Genomic DNA, 11,209 nt, shown 5'->3' with positions numbered 1-11,209 from the left:
GAAACACCTTCTGAAAAAAAAACTCCACAGCAGAATGCCCCTGAACATTTAAAAAAGCCTCTTTTAATTCCTTACTTGTTCCTTGAGCCATCTCTTCCACACATGATAAGGTCCAGAGTAGTGCCAAAGCAGCATGGAAAGTTTCCCTTTCTTGAACCACACCAGGTATATTACTGAATTGAGTTCCTACATCTTCCCCCAAGACCACGGGCATGCTATTTCCTCCCAGCTATTTCTCTGGATCTTCCAGTCCTCATATGTTAATATGCTTTGCTTTTGGTTCAAATTATTAGGAAGAATAATTCTTTAGCTTATATTTTATTTCTTTGCTTCCTTTGAATAATCTAGGATCAAGCTATAATTTTCTGTCACTGGCTTTAGTCTTGTACAGAAAAGAGCAAAATTATTCTCATTTTTTTCAATTTTTCCCCCAACTAATTGGAGTGGTTTCATTTATGTGCTATGCTCGTATGCTCAGCCCTCTGCTAACCATCTTAAGAGCTGTTTTTTCCTTGCACACTCAACAGGCAAAGTCAGAGGTGGATCGCAGAATCACAGAATGTTAGGGATTGGAAGGGACCTCGAAAGATCATCTAGTCCAATCCCCCTGCCGGAGCAGGAACACCCAGATGAGGTTACACAGGAATGTGTCCAGGCGAGTTTTGAATGTCTCCAGAGAAGGAGACTCCACAACCCCCCTGGGCAGCCTGTTCCAGTGTCTGTCACCCTCATTGAGAAGAAGTTTCTTCTCAAATTGAAGTGGAACCTTTCGTGTTTCAGTTTGTACCCGTTACCCCTTGTCCTATCATTGGTTGTCACCGAGAAGAGCCTGGCTCCATCCTCATGGCACTCACCCTTTATATATCTGTAAACATTAATGAGGTCACCCCTCAGTCTCCTCTTCTCCAAGCTAAAGAGCCCCAGCTCCCTCAGCCTTTCCTCATAAGGGAGATGCTCCACTCCATCATCTTTTTTGGCCTGTGCTGGACTCTCTCCAGCAGTTCCCTGTCCTTCTTGAACTGAGGGGATCAAAGCATCATGCCAGTTCTGGATGCTAGAGAACAGGTAGGCAGGAGCTGCCTGACACAGAATCCCTCTGACGGTGGCATCTGCCTGCCAGATCACAGGGGGCTGTGGTCAGGGAACAACAACTAGAAGGGTCTGGTGCCTTGGACCTGCCTTTACCTGCTCCACCTGGAAAACCTGATTTCTGAAGTTCATCTGCTGTCATAGTGCTAGAAATTTCTGTTATACAGACAGAAATTCTGTTATAAAAAGAACATAAATGCTGCTATTCAAAGAGATCAGGCCCAAGGCTCTAAACTAACTGTGAGCCCAAAGACAGATTCGGGATGGTCCAAGGTCTGCCCCTGCAGAGAAACCATTCACGAAACAGCAGCACAGCCTCTTGCTGCAAGGTCATCTGAGGCTCCTTGTGCCTTCTCCTGATTTTATGGTGAGATCTTTTGTGATGAGTTTCAGCCCTGCCTTCCTTCTGTTCCTTTTTTTTTAAAGTACTTTTGCAGCAGTCAGTTCTCTGAAGCACTGTTTTTATTTCCTTTGAATTGACCAAGAATCTGGGTTAAAGTGACTGACTGATGTGACAACAAAGGAGCGATTGTCATCAAGTCCAAAGAATTTGATATGCTGTTGGTTATAAAATGTACTCGGACAGCCCAAGTTCTGTGCCAGATTAATATTTGATGTCATTGGACTTGACTGGCTGTAACGGAAAGAGCTGGGGCCATTGTTGGGAAAAGGGCCATCTCCCGCTCAGGGAGAAGTTAGGGCTCATAGAAGCTGACAGCCTGACAACCTGATCTTCCCTTTACCCATAAGCACCAGTCAGTGTGAGCAATGACAAAGCAAGTTTCCCCATATTTAATCATCGATAGGTCAAATTCTCTTTGCACCTCCTAGGTATTGTGCATAGTTTCTATTGTCAGCATCAACTTTGCTTCTTCTAACAGTTTAGAGAGTATCAGTGCATGGTTCCTCTGAAGAGCAGCTACTCCCTCTCTCTCCTTCCACCTTCCCCAGCCATCCCCACCTCTCCCAGTGCCTCTGGTGGCACCAGTAGCCCACTTTCTCTAGGTGAGGCAATGGCACCTGTGCCGATCTGCCTCAGACTCCTCCACTCATTTAGCAGCAGCAGCCGCTGTTTAATCATGGCCACTGTCAGTGACAGTGACCCATGTATCAGGTAAAGGGAAGCTGGAAGGGGGCATGACCAATTGGTGAAACGGTCCAAAACCAGACTCCATGGAGAGGCCCCCATGTCAGGATCCACTCCCAGCATCAGCCTTTCAACAGGAGGATGGTTCTGGCTTGATGCCTTGCAGTGTTGTGCCGGGCACCACACAGTGCTAGGGGAGTGCAGGGAGAATCACACTGGATGACAGAATGTGTCCCAAGTAACATTCACATATATGCTACCATTATTTATTAAACCTCAATTAAAAACACCTAAGATCCAGATGTTTAACTCTGGCCCTAACTATGTATGTGTTGGACCCTGCCCTACACAACCCTGGCTGGCAACGAAGCACCACACAGCCACTCACTCACTCCCTTTCCAACAGTGGGATGGAGGAGAGACTCCAAAGAATAAAGTGAGAAAACCCATGGGTTGAGATAAGAACAGTTTAATAATTTAAATAAAATAATAATAATAATAATATACAAAACAAGTGATGCACAATGTAATTGCTCACCACCTGCCAAATGACTGCACAGCCAGTTCCTAAGCAGTGGCCTCCCAGCTAACTTTTCTCTAGTTGATATACTGAGTGTGATATCATATGGTATAGAATATCCCTTTGGCCAGTTTGGGTCATCTGTCCTGGCTGTGCCCCCTCCCAGTTTCTTGTGCACCCCAGCATTCTTGCTGGCAGAACATGAGAAGCTGAAAAGTCCTTAGTGTAAACACTACTTAGCAGCAACTAAAACATCAGTGTGTTATCAACTCTCTTCTCATTTTAAATCTAAAATGCAGCACTATACCATCTACTAGGAAGAAAATTAACTCTATCTCAGACAGAACCAGGACAACAGTCCATGCAGCTATATAGTAGTTTAGTATGCCCCAAAATTCTAAATTCTCTCACATAAGGAGAGCAGAGTTGGGGACTGCATCACCAACACTGTCCTAAATGGCCCTCTTTTCTTTGACTGCTGAGCCTTTGTCCTAACTTATCCAAAATATCTCTAGGCTAATGAGGACCACGTGCCAGTGACACTTCATTTAAAAGGGAAAAAAAGGAAGTTAATGTTGTGGCATGTAGATATTTAAAAAATAAATCAAATAACACTTGGCATTATAAATGGAAATCAATGAACTGCAAAATTGTATTTGTTCTAGCTGGATAGAGTACTTGCTGAGTTCCAAGCTGTTTGTCCCTTTCCGAGGAGAGACAGGGTCCGCTCCCTTTGTACTGTAGTTGCAAGGCTGTCATGAAATAAGACTTGGAACTTTCTACCTTAAAAACAGTTTATGCATATGAGAAAAAGTTAATCTCATAACATCCCACCGAACACAAATCCTAGCCCTCATTTACACAGAAAATGAAGAGAGAGTGGATATTCTGTCTGAAGCCATGAAGCAAGTCTCTGTTAGAGGCGAAATATTTGGCTCCCAGTCCTATTCCGATTATATTGCTCTTAAAATTCTTTCAGTATCTATGAACTGCAGGCAGCATAATAATGACAATTAATGATAAAGCACCGCAATGGATAAAGGCAGCAGGTATACAGTTGCCCTGTATTTCCAGGGGACACCTGGCTAGCTGTAACTTTCAGCTCAGGATGCCTGAAGATGTCACAGAGAACAGCATCGAGTCTCATCTGCACTGCACTCAGCTTCGCTGCTTTTCTGCAAATCTGATTCTTGATGTCTTTATAAATCTTAAGAAAAACCAGATATGACCTAGAACTCTGCTCAACTGGAATATTGACATATTCCTGTGTGGAACAAATAAAAATATTCCTGTTATGAACAGTCCATTATTACCAACCTATCTACAATACCAGCTTTTTGTCTTCTTCCCTATTCTGTAATGTAGATAATGATGATTATTCATATTACACATTGAAACAAATAGCATTTCTTACATGTTCTCACTGACTCTCAGTGCCTGGAATTACCATACAAAAGCTAAATTGTTTTAAGTATTTTTATCACATCAAATTGCATTGGTCAAAAGCCCTCCAAAACTCTCTTCCCAGGATTTTCATATATACAGTCATGAGAACTGAAGTTTTCATCTCACTTTCCAAAGGCTGTGGGGTTTTAAACTCATGTGCTTGAGGATAGGAAGCCAATCAGATGTACCTTGTGAGGCTAAAGAAGATTGTTTTCAGGCTGGAGAAGGCACAACTGGATGGAAGTGTGGGAACCGGTCTTATTCTTTAGCTCTTATTCTGCCACCTCTGACAACAGGGTAAGGTGCAAGCTAAAAAGAAGAGACAGGTAAAATGAGCACAACTTATTCTTTGAAGTCTGAACAGGCGATGCTTGAGGTTAGAACAATGCAGTAAAATATTATTAGAGCAAAATATGAAGAACCTGGAACGTGTGACTTTTAGCTCTGTGGCCTTCCAGCTTTCTGTCTGCAGGAGGAGCCTGTTCCAGCCACCAGGACTCTCCTACCAAAGAGCTGTGTCTTCTAAAACCATTCTCCAAAAATTTTAACTGCATGGAGTATGCTGCACAAAGCAGTTTTCAGAAAATAGGTACCAGCTCTGTCCTTGATATTAAAAAGGATCATTTGGATTACTGCAATCAAATATTTAAAAAGCATTCATTACAAATGTGAATTTACATCCTCTCAATTGTAGAAATGATCAGAAGAACATCTCATTTAAAATTAGCATTCCTTAAGTAAGGCTTCAAAATGGAAATGATTGGAGAATAATAGTCTATCCACCTCTTCTGTCTTCAACTTTTGCATGTATTTATCACCAAAGTCTTTAAAATAAAAATAACTTTTTCTTAAGAAATATATAGACCATTATTATTTTCAGCCTGTATCAGTTTGGGATGGTGGTTATTTTGGGTTGATTCCTTTGGGATGAGGATGCTGATGAAGCTGGGTAATTCTTTATATCAGTGCTCTTGATTAACACTGAATGCACAAAGCCTTTTGCCCTTGAACTTTTAAAACAAAGGCCAAACAAGAAGCAAGGAGTTGTGTTTGCAATTTCAAATGTCTTTTGCTTGAAAGCACAGTACCCAAAATCCCCCCCTTGGCTTTTGTCTGGGGTCACACTGCTGGGTGCTCCTCCAGCTACACCTGAGCGTTCTTGGCTCTGTCCTGTTTCTGTCTCTCTTCTATGCCCTCAAAGAAATTGCTGCCTTCACGTTGATCTCTACCTTAATGGGTAGATTAGCCCCCAGACCAACCATCCCACTGCTCGGTTCAGATTCATGAAGAGCCTTATGTGGAGCCTGCCCAGTTTCAATTCGGTCAGTTAACTGTATCTGGAAGAATGGTTAATTATTCTTTTCTCACCTGAATGGTTGGCATCCATCAAGAACATCAGCCCAAGCCTGCAGGATATACTGAATCCTTTCTGAAACACTCTAAACTCAACGATCATTGTTTTACGTGCTGTCCCACCCCTGCTGCTGCTACCCGAGACTGTATCTGCAGAGCCAAGGCTCCAGTATCATCCAGCCCAGCACCAGGGGCTCCCCACACTTCGTACAGCCTGCTGTCATTTCCAAACACTGCTTTTCAGAAACAGAGGTATTAGGCCATTGGGAACTATTTCGGGGTTGACTTTGCCGCTCCTGCTATTACCTTGACTTTGAACTGGTGTTATCTCGGATGGCTTTTTGTCTGTCTACATCTTCCTGACGTGTGTAGCTAGACACGGCAGTGGAAATGCTGTTGAATAAGAACCTGCCAAAGACTTCAGGGTTCCTTTGTGCCCCGATGCCATCTGCTGTGAACTTGGGCACTCCTCAACTCTGTCATCCTTGCACTGTGCTGTCCAGGCTGGAGACAAAGCTTTCAGCTGCCCTGTGGACAAAAAAGGAATTTCATTTCTTCTTCAGAGGATACACAGAGGGAAGTATGTCTTATTATGGTAAACGAAAACACTGTCTGCAACAAATGAACAAGCTCTGGCTGTCAGCATAAAACATTCATAGACTGTATGCTGAAGGAAAGGCAGATTATTTCTTGGGGATCATAGTCCTTCTTTTTGTCCTTTTTGGTTCAATGGTTTCTTGCTATGTTTCTTGTCTGTTGGCAAACCAATTTCCCTTGTATTTCAGAGGAAATATGCTGAATAGCAGATCACAGGCCAGTTACTCGGCTGATGCCAACTGACATCTGTATAAGCTAAACCAAGTGATCTTTGGCCCCAGTAGAAGCAGAAGTCAACCATATGTACACAATACATACACACACAAGCAAAAAAAAAAAAAAAAGCCAAACCCAGGCCACACCACTCCAAAGATTATAAGTAATTAAGCAGAACAAAGGTCTGTCCCTAAATGCTAAAGATCAGTGTAAGGGTTTTTTTTTATGGCTGATAACACAGCATGCCTCACTATTAAGCTGAGGACTTTTTATAGCTGAACAAAACCTAACAATCAGCTTTTATGTAGCATGTCTCATAAAAAAAAATGAGAATGTGCTCTACCAAGAAGGTCAACATTGTTATCTCCATTTCTCAGAAAGAAAAGCTGAGCAGCAGAGCGTGGAGGTAAGGTGCCTGAGGCGCCTTACTTAGAGGGGTGTAGGAGTGCAGAAGAGGACTTCACCAGTCTAGAAGTCAGGAACAAGTATAAAAAGGCCAACCTCTACTCGGGCGGTGACACACGCAGAGCCTTGTTTATAGTAGGTCTGTTTCCTGACCACTGCAAACACTAACTCAGCTCCACCGACTACGCCGAGAGCGCCTGCCAGGGCCGTGTCCACGCTGGGGGACAGGCAGAGGAACAAGTTCCTGCACCGTCAGCTGGAGTATGAAATTACAGCACTTCAGCTGCTCTGCTAGAGCCGCCGCCACCAAGGCGAGAGCCTGCTCACCCTTCAATGAAGTGGTGTAAACCACACCGGCGCTGGGGGAAGGAGCTGAGGAAAGGGCAGGTTAGGAAGAAAGCCAAGAGGGGGGGATTTACTGAATCTATCGCTGTTCAGCTATCCCAGACGGTACATCTTTACCACACTTCTGAAACTCCAGCTTCAGGGAGCTGGTGCACTGCAGTGCCAGCGCCTAAGGCAGAGCCGGCATGGCGTTTGCGGCTGTACGAGGTCAGTCCCTCTGCAGAACAGCCCAAAGGAAACAGCCAATCTCCTGACCCCAGGGGACTGCTCGTTGACCCAAGATCCTGCTCCTAATTGCTCCGGGAAGCAAGTAAACGATATGGCAACATTTATTGTTTGGTTGAACATGAAACTTAGGTAGCTGTGAAATCCAATGCAATAAGCACTGGGTACTACCAAAGGGAAGATAAACACAGACACTCACACACACACACACACACAGGGTCAGTGACAGGTTCATTTTGTTTGTCCTTGTCTTATCCTTTGCCAGTGAGGAATGGATCATCCGTCTGGGAAAATCCTTGGCTACATGTTGCCTACATGCTGCCAGGGAGTGGAGAGTGAACATGTTGCACCTTGCTGCAGAGTTCAGAGTTCTCCACTGAGGAGAGAGGAGGTTCGCTCTCCCTTCCTTCTGTGTGTGCAGGAAAAGAAAAAAAAACAACAAAAAACCAACAACAAACCAGCACCTCTCAGGATAACTCATTAACCCAAATTACCTTCCGTTCTTATCTCGCTCTGCTGGTAAGTCACAATAACGGCCTTTCAGGAAGACTTTGAGAACCCTGCAAAGGTCCTCCGCGTGACTTTTCAGACACGTTGGAGACCTGCCAGTGCCCATTCCTTTTCCCGACCAGCAGCCCAGCAAGGGAAGCTGGTGTGCCAGGCTCACCTCCTGAGAGAGGCTGCTCCACCTGCCTCTGCTTTGCCCTGCATGACTCACAAACTGCGGTTTCCACATTTAAATCCCAGCACCATCCCCTGCAGCCAGCTCACCCTGTGGGTCGCTCTGCCTTTCAGCTCGACGTGGGAAAAATCTGGGAGCAGTTAGTCTCTTGATAACAAAGCATATAGCGCACTGTGCATCTATACGTTGTCATGGAGATGCCATGGGATACATCTGAGGGGTTTGCTGGTTGGGTTCCTTCTGCATCACACAGTTGTACAGAAATTAGGTTTTGACGAAAATATAGTACCCAGAGTTTTCCAGAGCATAAGTGGAACATAGATCTGTGTCAGAGCAGATCAGGTCACCTTATTCATGATAACTTGCAAGTGTCATAATTTTTTATTTTCCACTTAAATTGCTCTTGATTTCATATCCACATAACATCGCCAAGATCAGAGAATTAAACTAGTCAAAAATAATTGAGGGGGAAAAGAAGCAGGCCATATGTTTTAAAAGCAACAATTAAAAATGCAAGATGACAAAGTAAAATACACTTCTGCAAAGACAGTGGGAGTGAAATACCTGGTCAAGGAATTGCCCTTAACGATTAACCTGAGACATCTGAAACCTGCGTCATTTTCCACCTCTACCTAAAATTTTTAAGGTGAGCAATTTTACCTCTTGTGTTCATCTTATTTTTTTTTTCTATTAATGTTCTCACAAATTTAATAAAAGGTGTTCTCAGTTAAGCAGGGATTTTTTTTTAATCTTTTAAAAGGAGAAAGAATTAATCCATTTCTAAATCACAGCTTGTCCATAAAAGACAAATCACCTTGCCAATGGAAATAATTCCAAATAGTGCAGTAAATGCCTGCAGTCAAACAGGCCAAGGACCTATCAGCTAATTATGTAATTAGAAGCAAACTTGAGAAGCCACCACCAGCTCACAACCTGCAGACCATCTCCAATATGAGCCTTTAAAAAAAAATCATTTTAGTCTTTCTACACAACATCCTTACGGTATAGCTTTTTCTATCTATCCACACTGTTAAACCTCTCACCTATTCCAAGTTCTCGCCTAACTGCACTAGGTGCATCTTTTTAATTGTACTTAGAAGTGACAGTCAGCTGTTGGCCTCCTTCTGAAGTTATTCAGATTTGAGATTGCTCTACAGAACCTGCTGCACTTTCATACCACTGCTAGGGCAGATCCACTGACTGAGTAAAGCTCCCTTGTGTCTGTTGACATGAATAATCCCCAACATTTTTAATATAGGCTGCCTTTGCCAGTTGGCTGACACTTGTGCAATGCCATGAATAAAAGCTATTCGATGACAGTTGAGAAATGGACACGAGACACTTGCTGCTATATTTCCTCCGCTGTATGGGAACTAGTCTCTATTGTTTGTCACGTGCAGGAATGTAAAGATGTTAAAGGCAACTTGAACGCAGCCAGCGATGATGTCGTAGTGCAAGGCAATATAGCAAAGTGGGACCCAAAACCTCTTCTAACAGCCTGCTTCTTATTTGTGTTCCTCAAATTGTTTTGCTGCCTACAGGAAGTTTAAGCTGCCATAAGTTTAAACAACATGCATTTTAATGCATTTACCTAGCTAGAATGTCCAAAACGTGCCTTCACATTAACATAAAAAAATATTCCTCTTATTACCCAGCTAGGAAAGGTTTAGAGTTTTCTGTATATCGTATAAGCAACAGGATTGATAATGGATGGTTACTTACCAGTGACCGCTGCTCTTCAAAAGCCTCTTGTGTGTTTGTATCTATGGGATGTGCACTATAGGAGAACCACAAATTCCTGGTGTGAAGAACATGCACTCCAGGAAAACCACATGCGGCAACAGCTCCGGAAACCGCACGTGAGTGCACACGGGATGTTATCGCTAGCAAAGAAGAAAACGGGATTTAAGGCCAGGTTCACAGAATGAGGGGGAAAAATGTTTGACTAATAGAAAGTGCGAGATGGATTGAGGTATCAGAGGAGCGTGAAGAAAAAAAACAAGATCGAACCATCGAAAAATGAGATAAAATGAGCAAAAGGAGGGATGACTGGGGGAGTACAGGCAGGAGGAAGAGTGGGAGGAACGAGGTCTAAGTAACATTACAGAAGGCCTTGAAGGGGAAGGTAGGGAGATTTAATTGGAGGCTGAGAGAGAAATGAAATCAGTGGGATTTGAGAGAGATAGGCTGGTGTGTCACAGCTGTGGGATTTTTAGCAACAGACTTGTGAGCAAACTGGGGGCAAGAAAGTAAAAGGAGAGGAGGGAGGACAGACCGCTGCAGCATTGGCATCTGTGACATGGTTAAGAGTCTTTTGAAGATGGACAGTAAGGGAAAGGTAGATTTAAAGAAGATGCAATACATCCTAATACTTTAGGAGATAAAACGTATAGAAAATGCATTAAATCTCTTTTATTTATAAAAAAACCTCCACATAATGAAGTTTAAAGGACTAGCAGGAAGAGACAGCATAAGAGTATACTCAGCAGGTAAAGTCCTTAAAAGTATATCCAGCAACCTGCAAAAAAAATCAACATGAAAAGGGCTGTTACCCTGAAACGGAGCATTCACTTGATTCCAGAACAAGCTGATCCTTGGCCTGGGTTTTGCACTTACTGATAAGTAATAATAAGCAGATTTACAGGTTAGTAAAAAACTATCTCCCACAGAAGTCCTTACCAGAGTTTTCCCTGGCCCAGCTGAGAGAGGCTCTGCCCTCTCCCCTGTTTTCAGGTCAGAGCTGGAGCTGACAAAATGCACCTGCCATAACGACTCACCAGTAACGACCCTGCATCTTCAATATAAAGTTTCAAGCACCTGATATTAGTGTGACTCAGGCGAGCTTTGCTGTCTGCTTGCAGGCCTGGCGTTTTGCAGCGTGTTTTGCTGTTATGGGGCAGCTCAGACCTTTGCGGTGGTGCTGCTGCCATCGGGGGCTTCGCACAAGGAGAGATGAGATGGTGATGCTTCATAGCCGTCTCTGGGGAAAGTGAGGCCTGTGATCCCCAGCAAATGGCTGAGACAAGAATCTGCAGGAAACCAGCTGAAGCAGCATGAGAAAAATGAGAAGACAGAATTATTTTCCCCCGAGAAGAGATGAAAAATGGTATGCATACATAGACAGTGTCCTGGTGGTTACAAGGTGAGACACAGTAACACAATGATGGCATAATTTCCAGATGATATGTTGAGTAGAAGATGCTTTGGAAAGCTCTATTAGCCAGATCAGCTTTTGGGATGTGTG

At 43.5% G+C, this 11,209-nt stretch overlaps 1 long non-coding RNA gene across 1 annotated transcript; it reads right to left on the bottom strand.

Moving 5' to 3' along the window:
* Positions 1-2,633: 2,633 nt before the first annotated feature.
* On the bottom strand, positions 2,634-10,763 carry LOC110359775 (uncharacterized). The gene is made up of 3 exons (XR_010471887.1): positions 9,688-10,763; positions 5,802-6,023; positions 2,634-4,451 (listed from the first exon to the last, which is right to left on the bottom strand). It is a non-coding gene; the product is annotated as an uncharacterized LOC110359775 (long non-coding RNA).
* Positions 10,764-11,209: the final 446 nt, after the last annotated feature.

Source organism: Columba livia, chromosome 3, assembly GCF_036013475.1.
Source record: "Columba livia isolate bColLiv1 breed racing homer chromosome 3, bColLiv1.pat.W.v2, whole genome shotgun sequence".
Taxonomy (NCBI): Eukaryota; Metazoa; Chordata; class Aves; order Columbiformes; family Columbidae; genus Columba; species Columba livia.
Note: the sequence above shows the minus strand (reverse complement) of the source record. Positions and strands in the feature narration are given on the sequence as shown.